Below are 11146 nucleotides of genomic sequence, written 5' to 3'. Positions count from 1 at the left end.
GTCCTGGCAATCAAGATGCTGTGGATGAAAACTATTATGATGCTGTTTCTGATCCAGGAAAACTGACATATGCTAAATATGAAAAGACATAATATGTGACGTGTGCAGTAGTTTATGTTAAAGGAGCTCACACACATATCAACCATGGGACACATGATCCAGCCATGGCTCAGCTTAGGAAAAATGAGATGATCTGTGGAATGTGAGGTGGACCAGTGGTTTTCAGTGGAATAAGAGTGCATAGGCAACTGAGTGTTTTCCTATAGGCGGAAGAGTAGTCTGGAGTGATGCTTGTAGTTTTGCTCAGGATGAGACATTGCTCCACTTTTCTCCTTAGCTTCTGTTCTTATATACAATGAGTAAGAAGAAGACTCCACACTAATTCTAACATAAGAAACACCTTTTTCTCTGAACTTGGCATTGGGATCTCAGGCAACTACATCTTTCTTCTCTTCCATAATCTCAAGTTCATTTGTGGGCACAGGCCCAGACTCACTGATCTGCCCATTGGTCTCTAGTCTCTAACTCACCTACTGATATTACTGGTCATACAATTCATAGCCACAGATATTTTTATTTATTGGCCAGGGTAGGATGACATCATATGTAAATTCCTTGTCTACCTGTACAGATTGTGAGGGGTCTCCCTCTTTGTACCACCAGCCTGTTGAGTGTCCTCCAGGCCATCATCGTCAATCCCAGAAGCTCCTGTTTAGCAAAGTTCAAACATAAATCTCCCCATCACATCTCATGTGTCATTCTTTTGTTGAGTGTCCTCTATATGTTAATTAGCAGTTATCTCTTACTGTCATTGCCACCCCCAATCTGACCATGAATGACTTCATTTATGTTACTCAGTCCTGTTCTATTCTACCCATGACACACTTCATGAAAAGCATGTTTTCTACACTGCTGGCCATCAGGGAAGTCTTTTTTATTAGTCTCATGGTCCTCTCGACTTGGTACATGGTTGCTTTCTTGTGCAGGCACAGGGAACAGGCCCAACATCTGCAAGGTACCAGCCTTTCCCCAAAAGCATCCCCAGATCCTGTACATCTCCACCTGTAGTGTGGGAAGCTGGCCCAGGACTCCATCGCTGGACTGCCTCGTGACTTTGTCCCCACTACTGGACTCCCCAACGAGTTTTTTCCCACAGCATCAGCACTGAAACCACTGGATTCTATTTATAGTGGGGCACATGGAGGTGATATTTGCTCACTTTGAGTGGCAGATAACAGTTTTACTGTGTGAAGTATGTCTTGGGTATGCTCAGCATTGTGAAGTGTGTTTCCCTCTGCGAGTGTTCAGCTGTGTGAAGTGTGTGGCTGAGTTTGTGTTCCCCTGCACAAAGCTTCCTCTGGGCAGGCATGGGTTTAAGATGTTGGATCTTTCAGGAACATAGTTCTTGAGCAGAAGACAATGCTGTCAAAGATGGACATCAGCACAAAGAAGCTCACAAGCATCAGGATGGTCTGGGTGGCCCTTTTCTCTGGGGCCACTTCACACTTCACAATGCTGAGCATACCCAAGACACACTTCACACAGTAAAACTGTTATCTGTCACTCAAAGTGAGCAAATATCACCTCCATGTGCCCCACTATAAATAGAATCCAGTGGTTTGAGTGCTGATGCTGTGGGAAAAAACTCGTTGGGGAGTCCAGTGTTGGGGACAAAGTCACGAGGCAGTCCAGCAATGGAGTCCTGGGCTGGCTTCCCACAGTACAGGTGGAGAGTTACACATTCACTAAGCTGCAGTGAGCAGGCTAGTGGCTCCTTCCAGAAGGTTCAGGGTTCCAAAGGCTGGGAACCTGGATGCAGGCCCAGGAGATACATAGAGTCCAGGAGTTTCCCAAAGATTTTATTTTTCATGGCCTGGTGAATGGGTGTAGATGGTTCAAGGTCCCCCCAAAAGCCAGGAGAGCTTGGCTTTTATAGGGAGGGGAAAGAGAGGAGGGAATAACTTAATTAGCTATGCCCTCTGGCCTTTAGATAACTCATTAATATTTTAATCTCTGGAGGTGGTGACCTGTTAATCATGCCCTCTACCTGTGCCCTACATGACTGAAAGGTGCAGGTTAAATGGAGATTAGATCTGTGTCAGGGGCCTGGGTTCTGGAGGGGTGTATAAAACAAGATGGTATCAGAGTGTGCTCAGCTGTTGTAGGCTGTTGAAAACAAATCTCTTGTCAGCGTATATGGCTCAGGATGACTGCAAGGATGATAGCCGCCTTCTGTTGGCTCCCCACATCTAGTGATATGATCATGTGGGGTTTTTTTCTTTCCGTTTGTTTATATAGTGGATTACATTGATGGATTTCTAAATATTGAACCAACTCTGCATTCCTGGGATAAAGCCTACTTGATTATGATGGATGATTATTTTGAGGTTTCTTGGATTCAGTTTGTGAGAATTTATTGTGTATTTTTGCATCGATATTCATAAGAGAGATTGGTCGAAGTTCTCTTTCTTTGTTGGGTCTTTGTGTGGTTTAGGTATGAGCATAATTGTGGCTTCATAGAACAAGTTGGGTAGTGTTCCTTCCATTTCTATTTTGTGGAATAGTTTAAAGAGAATTGGTATTAGGTCTTCTTGGAAGATCTGATAGAATTCTGCACTAAAACCATCTGGTCCTGAGCTTTTGTTGGTAGACAGACTTAATGACTGCTGCTATTTCTTTAGGGGTTATGGGACTGTTTAGATAGTTTATCTGATCCTGAATTAACTTTGGTACCTGGGATGTGTCTAAAAACTTTCCATCTCATCCAGATTTTCCACTTTTGTTGAGTATACGCTTTTGTAGTAGGATCTGATGATATTTTAAATGTCCTTCATTTCTGTTGTTATGTCTCCCTTTTAAGTTCTGACTTTTTTTAATTTGAATATTGTCTCTGTGCCCTCTTGTCAGTCTGGGTAAGGGTTTGTCTCTTTTGTTGATTTTCAAAGAATCAGCTCCTGGTTTTGTTGATTCTTTGTATATTTCTTTTCATTTCTACTTCGTTGATTTCAGCCTTAAGTTTGATTATTTCCTACCATTTACTCATCTTGGGTGTATTTGCTTCTTTTTGTTCTTGACCTTTCAGGTGTGTTGTCAAGCTGTTAGTGTATGCTCTCTTCAGTTTCTTTTTGTAGGCACTTAGAGCTATGAATTTTGTTCTTAGCACAGCTTTCATTGTGTCCCATAAGTTTTGGTATGGTGTGCCTTCATTTTCTTTAAATTCTAAAAAGTCTTTAATTTCTTTCTTTATTTCTTCCCTGAACAAGTTATCATTGAGTAAGGGCATTGTTCAGCTTCCATGTGTATATGAGATTTCCATTGTTTTGTTGTTATTGGAGACCAGCCTTAGTACATGGTGATCTGATATAATGCACAGGATTATTTTAATTTTCTTTTATCTGTTGAGGCCTGTAGCAATAGGGGATGGAAAACTGGGGATAGCCACCAGAAAGTCCCAGACACCAGAAAAGCAACAGGCTCCCAGGACCCAACAGGAGTGACATTAGCTAAAATGCCCAACAAAGGAGAGAGATAACCTGTAGAGACCATATCCAGAAGTGAGGCATGGCCCCTGGTTGAAGAATGTGGCCACTCACACTTCTGAAATTTTTAACCAAGAATAACTCCTTTATTTCCTTATATAGGGAAAAATAGTGGAGCAGAGACTGAAGAAAAGGCCAGAGACTGTCCACCCGGGGATCCATCCCATATGCAGCCTCCAAACCCAGACACTGTTGCTGATGCCAAGAAGTGATTGCTGGCAAAAGCTTGATATGGATGTCTCCTGAAAGGCTCAGCAAGAGCCCTACTGATAGAGATGGGAATGCTTACAGCCTATCATCAGCCTGAGCATGAGACCCTAGTAGAGAAATTAGGGGAAGGACTGAAGGAGTTTGCAAGCCCATAGGAAGCACAACAATATCAACCACCCAGATCCCCCAAGTTCACAGGTACTAAACCACCAACAATGAGTACACATGAAGGGACTCATGGTTCCAGCTGCATATAAAGCAGAAAATGGCCTTGTCTGGCATCAAAGGCCTGGGAGGCCCTTGGTCCTGTGAAGTCTAGATGACTCTTCAGAGTATAGTTCAAAGCTCTATTTGTCAGGATCTTTATATTACTGTATGTAAAGTACCAAGGGGATTAAAGAAAAATTGCATGTCATTTCTGTCCATACAGATGTTAATACTTCCTGACTCCATTGGTGAGGGGGAAGCTGGCCATTCTAGCTCCTTGGGGAGAAAAATCCACTCTAGGATTGGCCTTAGGCACAGTTATGTTAAGCTGCCTATGACTGCATAGCCCCAAACTCTCAAGGCTTCCTTTATCTCTGTGTTTTCTTTAAATTCATTTTTACTGTTTACTACAAGATGGAAATCTGGAAGTCATAGGGCACTGAATCAAAATTTCTTGGATATAATTCTCTGTATGTTGAAGGAGCCTGAGGAAGCAGTCTGTCACTCATTGTACAGAAGATTTAATCAGAAACATGGAAGCTCAAGGAGAGCACCAGAGGTCTCACAGTTAAGCAGGAGAATTATGCAGTAGAAGTTTAGTATGTTGTTGCAGCCCGTACTGCCCGTTCCCATCCGAGGGTCAGGGTCTAGCGAGAGAGAGAGTGGGGATAAAGGGGAAGAGACACGAAGAATGGAGACAAGACAGAGATTCTGATCAAGTCTCTTTTATTGAAGGGAATTCTGAGCTATTTATAGGCTTTTGCCACGTGCCTTGTAGGCGCGTGGATACCACGTGCCTTGCAGGTGTTGATATGACGTAAGCCTTACAGGCGTCTATAGCGTGGACAGCACGTGCACCGCAATGCCTTGCAGGCGTGGATAGCACATGCGCCTTATAAGCATGTATGGTGTAGATAGCATGTGGACAGCACGTGAACTGCAATGCCTTGCAGGCGTGACTACCACGTGCACCTTGCAGCTGGGGGCAGTAAACAGCAACACAAAATATGTGGGATATCAGAGTGTGCTTTAGCTGTTGTAGGCTATTGAAAACCAAATCTTTCGTCAGGGTATATGGTTCCAGATGGCTGCAAAGTTGATCTAGCCACTTTCTGCTAAAGTCGGCTCCCAACAGGTCCCCCTTTTTAAATTTTTTTTCAAAAGGGAAGGCTGGGAAAACTTACGGAAACCGTGCCTGTCCTAGGTTGGAACAAAGGACCCCAGCCTCCCTTTCCCATCCTTGGATACTCAACAGCCATTGGTTGAGCTCCTGTCTTAGGATGGTGAGGCCTCCCTTCTTTTAGGGGCAAGGGTCTCGGTATGCTCTCTTACCCGTCACTGACTATCCGGCTTAGCGCGTAAGTTAGGGGTTAATCCTCATCAGTCTTGATGACAGAGGTTTCAGAGTCCCCTACTTCCAGCCTGTAATAGCGGACCTGTATGGGTTTCATTTGTATAGTATCTCGTACAAAAGCCATCAGTTTGTTGAACCTTATTAACCCAAGAGACAAGAGACTTAGCAATGCCTGAACAGTCAGTATAAAAGCAACACTCTTTTTTAAGGGTAACACATAACTCCCTCTATCAGAGGAGTAAAAAGTGTAAGCCTCTTCTATTCTGTTTATAAATGTCTTATATCAGAATCTATATCTATATAAATACAAAACTGATCATAGCTTTGATCTAAAGAAAACTAAGGAAATCCCTGTTCCTGCTCTAGTCAATCTCAAACCCAAAAAACAACTATAGTAACTGTGGTAGTGGGTTTTCTCCTAATCTAAATTCCCACTAAATCTAAAACAATCTAGTTCCCCACTAAATTATAAGTCAGGGAATCAAGAGTCCAATAAAGCCACCCTGGAGATATGGGTGGTGATGTCTTCTTCAGCACTGATAACTTCCCAAGTCAGGTTTACTCGTTGATCTGTTCCAATTTGAAGGCAATTGTGAAGCATCTTTATGTTTCCTGTGAAGAAAAAATACGCTTCTCAGGGGGTTTCTCCTCCCTGGATTTGTTATTGTTGTCTATTTGTTTAATCAGTCTCTCTGGCAGCCAACGTGCAGCATCTGCAGTTTGGGAATATATGCAAACAGAACCTCTTCCCCAGATAAGCACTGGGTCTGGCCCATTCCAGGTTCCAGTTAATGGGTCTTTCCAGAGGACTGTTGCAAAATTTTTTTTTGTATCAGGATGCCAGAATCTATCTGCAGCAGATTTTCCTTCAGAATCCAAATTTAAAAAATTTAAAATGAAGAGTGCATGATGAAGGATATTTCTGGGGGATCCCTTGGTAGGGTACCATTCCCCCTTTTTAATTTTTTCAAATTGACATTTAATGGTTTGATGTGCCCTTTCTACTATACCTTGGCCCTGTGGATTATATGGAATACCCGTTTTATGTAGTATTCCCAATCTTTCACAAAATTGGTGGAAACTGGAGCTTGTATAACCTGGGCCATTGTCAGTTTTTATCTGTTTAGGCACACCCATTACAGCGATTGTAGCAAGCATATGAGCAATCACATGCTTGCTTGCTTCTCCAGTTTGTAATGTTGCATAGATGAAACCACTGTATGTGTCTACACATACATGTATATATTTTTGCTTGCCAAATTCATTATAATGAGTAACATCCATTTGCCAGATACTGTTTGGTATCAGTCCCTTTGGATTTACACCCAAATGAGGAACTGGTAAAAGTTTAACACATGATTGACATTGTTTGACAATTTGTCTAGCTTGTTCTCTGGTAATTTTAAACATAACTCTTAAGGTTTTAGAATTAAGGTGATGTAACTCATGAGCCTTTATGGCCTGATCCAAATTAGATTTTTGATCTGATAAAGTCACTGCAGCTATTCGAGTAGCTAGGTCTGCCTTGGTATTTCCTTCAGAGAGAGGACCTGGTAGCCCAGTGTGGGCTCTCAGGTGTCCTATAAAGAATTTACACTTTCTCTTCAAAATTAATTGTTGGCACTGTAAAAACAAATCAGCTGCTTCTGAGGAATGCTTTATCTGTGCAGCAGTTTCTAACAGAGGGATAGACTGAGCTATGTATGAGCTATCTGTATAAATGTTAATGGGTTGATTTGGAAATGCTTGAAACACAGCAATAACAGCATGTAATTCAACCAATTGAGCTGACACAGATGATGTAGCAAAGGAGATTACTTGATCTTTAAAGGCATAAGCAGCTGTTCCTGATGAGGAACCATCAGTGAAATGCTTCCTTGATAGGTTCATGTGCAGTACGAGATGGAAAAACAAATTCATGATGATTAAAAAACTGAACCAATTTATCTGGTGCATAATGATTATCTATCTGACCAGCAAATGAGGCACATGCAATAGGCCAGACTTCAGAATTCTGCATAAGCCAATCAACCTGATGCCTTGTATAAGGTTGTACTATGACATCAGGATCTTTTCCAAAATATTTTTGACTGTTATCTCTGCCTAACATAATCATATCTGCTACAGCTGCATAGTATGGATTAAGAACCTTCTTGGAGGATGAGGGAAGATGAACCCATAATATGGGTGCAGTTTGCCAAAAAACTGCAGTAGGAGTCAGTTTAGTGTTAAAAATAAGAAAATATAAAGGCTTAGAATAATTAATATGAGTTACAAATTGGGATGAAATAGCATTCTCTACCTTCTGTAAGGCTTTTCTACCCTCCTCTGTTAGAGCCCTGCCAGATTTAGGGTCAGGATCTCCCTTGAGAATATCAAACAGAGGCTTCAATTCTCCTGTTGTAAGTTTCAAATATGGTCTTAGCCAATTAATGTCTCCCAGTAGTTTTTGAAAATCATTAAGTGTCTTAAGGGAATCAGTCCTCAGTGTGGCTTTACTATTAATAATACTTGGACCATTAATCTGAAATCCTAAATAGGTATATGGGTCTTGTAATTGCACCATTTCTGGTGCTATTTGTAACCCTGCAGTCTGTAAAGCTGTTCTAAGATCATCAAAGCACTGGAGTACCTGTTTTCCATCTTTTCCAGCTATCAAAATATCATCCATGAAATGAATCATGTAAATTTGCTTCCACATAGTTCTAACACCATCTATGGCAGAAGCCACAAACTTTTGGCACAAGGTAGGACTGTTAGCCATACCCTGAGGCAATACCTTCCATTGATATCTTTTCATAGGTTCTCTAAAGTTTATAGAGGGAATACTGAAAGCAAAACGTTTTCTATCATTAGGATGTAAGGGGATAGTAAAAAAACAGTCTTTTAAATCTATAACTATTTTAAAATAACCTAAAGGTATGGCCACTGGTGTGGGCAGCCCAGGTTGTAAGGCTCCCATTTTAATCATGGTTGCATTAACAGCCCTCAAGTCTTGCAACAATCTCCACTTTCCTGATTTTTTCTTAATGACAAATATTGGGGTGTTCCAGGGAGAGTTACTCTCTTCCAAATGCCCTGCCAGTAATTGCTCCTGCACTAGCAACTGGGCAGCTTGTAATTTTTCGGTGGTTAGGGACCACTGATCCACCCAGACGGGCGAGTCCCCTTTCCAGGTGATGGGATCCGCACAACGTCCTAGGGGTGCAGCTGAATCAGTAGCCCCCATCAAAAATACCCCAAGCCTCTTCTTTCATTGTTACCATAAACTTCAGTAGGATGAATAATTTCATCTTCACCTTTTCCTAATCCTTTGCCTGGGGAAAGCTCAGAGTTTACCATTTGAGCCATGATTATTTCATTAGGTCTGCACATAATCAATCCCAACTGGGATAACAGATCTCTGCCCCAGAGATTAATGGGAAGGCCTGAGATGACATAGGGTTGTATATTTCCTGTATTTCCTTCTTTATCTTTCCACGTTAGCACCTTAGAGCTTTGTAGTGGATTTTGACTTTGGCCAATACCCCTTAAATTGGTTAAGGTTGGGATCAGAGGCCAGGTAGCAGGCCAATCACTTTGTTTTAGGATAGTCACATCAGCTCCTGTGTCAACCAAGCCTTGGAATGCCTTTCCATCTAGCCAAATTGTCATCATAGGTTTTTGTTTAACTATAGGCTGTACCCAGTATGCATCAGAGGAACCAAAACCTTGATCCCCTCTTTTAGGATTCTTATATTTGTGATTAGTAGGGTACAATGGAAGTAACAATAGTTGAGCTATCCTCTTTCCTGTAGGAATGGTGACTATGTTCTGAATTGCCTGCGCCATTACCTTAATCTCACCCTGATAATCATTATCTATAACTCCAGGAAAAATTTGTAATCCCTGCATAGTAGTACTGCTTCTTCCCACTATCAGGCCAAACACATTTGGATAGAGTGGTCCAAACACTCCAGTGGGTAAAGCCTGAGGTCCCATTTCTGGGGTTAATACTGTGTGGGTGGCAGAACTGAGGTCCAGTCCTGCGCTTCCTGGTGTTGCTCGACTAAGTTCAGAAAGGGATTGGTATTTGCTGGTAGGACACTGACTGCTCCATAAGCCTGTTTTGGCTTGTGTCAGTTCGGGGCCTGGAGCTGGCCCCTGTTCCCATTTCCCTGATCATAGAAAAGGGTGTTACCTTGTGCGTCTCTTTTAGACATACAATGACTAGCCCAATGCCTTCCACGTTTGCAACGTGGGCAGAGCCCAGGCTGTTTTCTGGGCTGTCTCTGGCTTAACTCATTTTCTACTTTGCAATCTCTTGCAAAGTGTCCAGGCTTACCATATTTAAAACATGCCTTTCTGTCTTTATTTGCCAAAAAATCTCTTACAGATTTTCCTTGCATAGCAGCTGCCATAGCTAAGCCCTGTTGATAAGAGGGACCTATGTCAGAACAGAGTCTGATATATCCCGTAAGGTCTGTCTTTTTCCTATAAGGTCTAATGGCCGCTTGGCAGGCAGGATTAGCATTTTCATATGCAAGTTGTTTCACATAATCTACACCTGCCTCTGCATTGCCAAAAATCCTCCCTGCTGTTGTCATTAATCGATGAACAAAGTCAGAAAATTGTTCATCAGGCCCTTGCCTGACTGCTGTTAAAGATGCACCAGGGTCTCCCTTTACCGGGAGTTTACGCCAAGCCTTCATGGCTGCATTTTGAATTTGAGCATATAAACCTGGGTCATATTGCATCTGGTTATCACTAGAAGCAAATTGTCCTTCTCCTACTAAGGCATCAAAGGACCAACCATTGCCTGCCTGAATGTTTCTCCTAGCTGTCTCTTTACAATTCTCATGATACTCTGATTTCCAAATAAGATAGTCTCCACCACTAAGAACTGCCCTCACTAACATATTCCAATCACTAGGAGTTAGCCACTCCTCTGCAACAGATTCTAAAAATGCAAGAGTAAAGGGAGCAGTGGCACCATATTGAGATACTGCATTTTTTAATTCTTTAATAATTTGAAAATTAAACCCTGTGTGATGTCTCCAAGCAACCCCTTGAGCGTCTCTGGTCTCTGATACAGGGAAAGCCTTAGTGTCTCCCTCCTCTGGCTGATCTGTAGCTGAACTAAAGCTAGAGGATAGGGACTGCCTTTGGACACCAGGTTGAGGAACATGAAAATCCGGGGGATTTTCGCAGTTAGTCTCTTGAGACCTCTTCCCTGTCCTTAATTTCTGTAACTGGTTACTTAAGCCCTGATACTCTTTTTCTAACTCTATCAGTTGTTTAAGGGTAGTAATTTTGTCCTGTAACTCCTTTTTAGGATCTACAACCATTGTCTCCATTGGGGGAGCACTTGGAGGTGGAGGCACATAGGGAAAGGGCATTTCAGCGTCATAAAATTTGACTTCCTCTTCCTCTCGGTCAGCACAATCTGGCTCTGACAAATTGTCATCAACCTTTGGCTGTATTTTGGATTCTAACTTATGCTTCTTTTTATTTTGAACCAAAATGACAGCATTCAAGAACAAAAACAGAAAATTAACACATGTGAGCAGCAAACAAAACCAAAACAGAGAGTTGAATTCAAGCTGACTAATTTTGGATTCAGGTTGACTAATTTCTTGTCCCATTTTCCTTACCTTTCTCAACTCGGCAGATTCGTGATCACCTTCTTCCAGTAACGTCCCTCACTGGGTCCCTCGTTCCCGCTGCCTCTTGTTGAGCGCCAAACTGTTGCGCTTACTGGAGCCCGATGTTGGACGCCAAACTGTTGCAGCCCGTACTGCCCGTTCCGGTCCGAGGGTCAGGGTCTAGCGAGAGAGAGAGTGGGGATAAAGGGGAA

General features: G+C 42.2%; 1 pseudogene; it reads left to right on the top strand.

Moving 5' to 3' along the window:
* The first annotated feature begins 355 nt into the window (after nt 1-355).
* LOC117715697 (vomeronasal type-1 receptor A11-like) lies at nt 356-1068 on the top strand (annotated as a pseudogene).
* Nucleotides 1069-11146: the final 10078 nt, after the last annotated feature.

The sequence above is a fragment of the Arvicanthis niloticus genome, chromosome 9 (assembly GCF_011762505.2).
Source record: "Arvicanthis niloticus isolate mArvNil1 chromosome 9, mArvNil1.pat.X, whole genome shotgun sequence".
In the NCBI taxonomy this organism is placed as follows: Eukaryota; Metazoa; Chordata; class Mammalia; order Rodentia; family Muridae; genus Arvicanthis; species Arvicanthis niloticus.
This window is presented reverse-complemented; position numbering and strand designations above follow the sequence as displayed.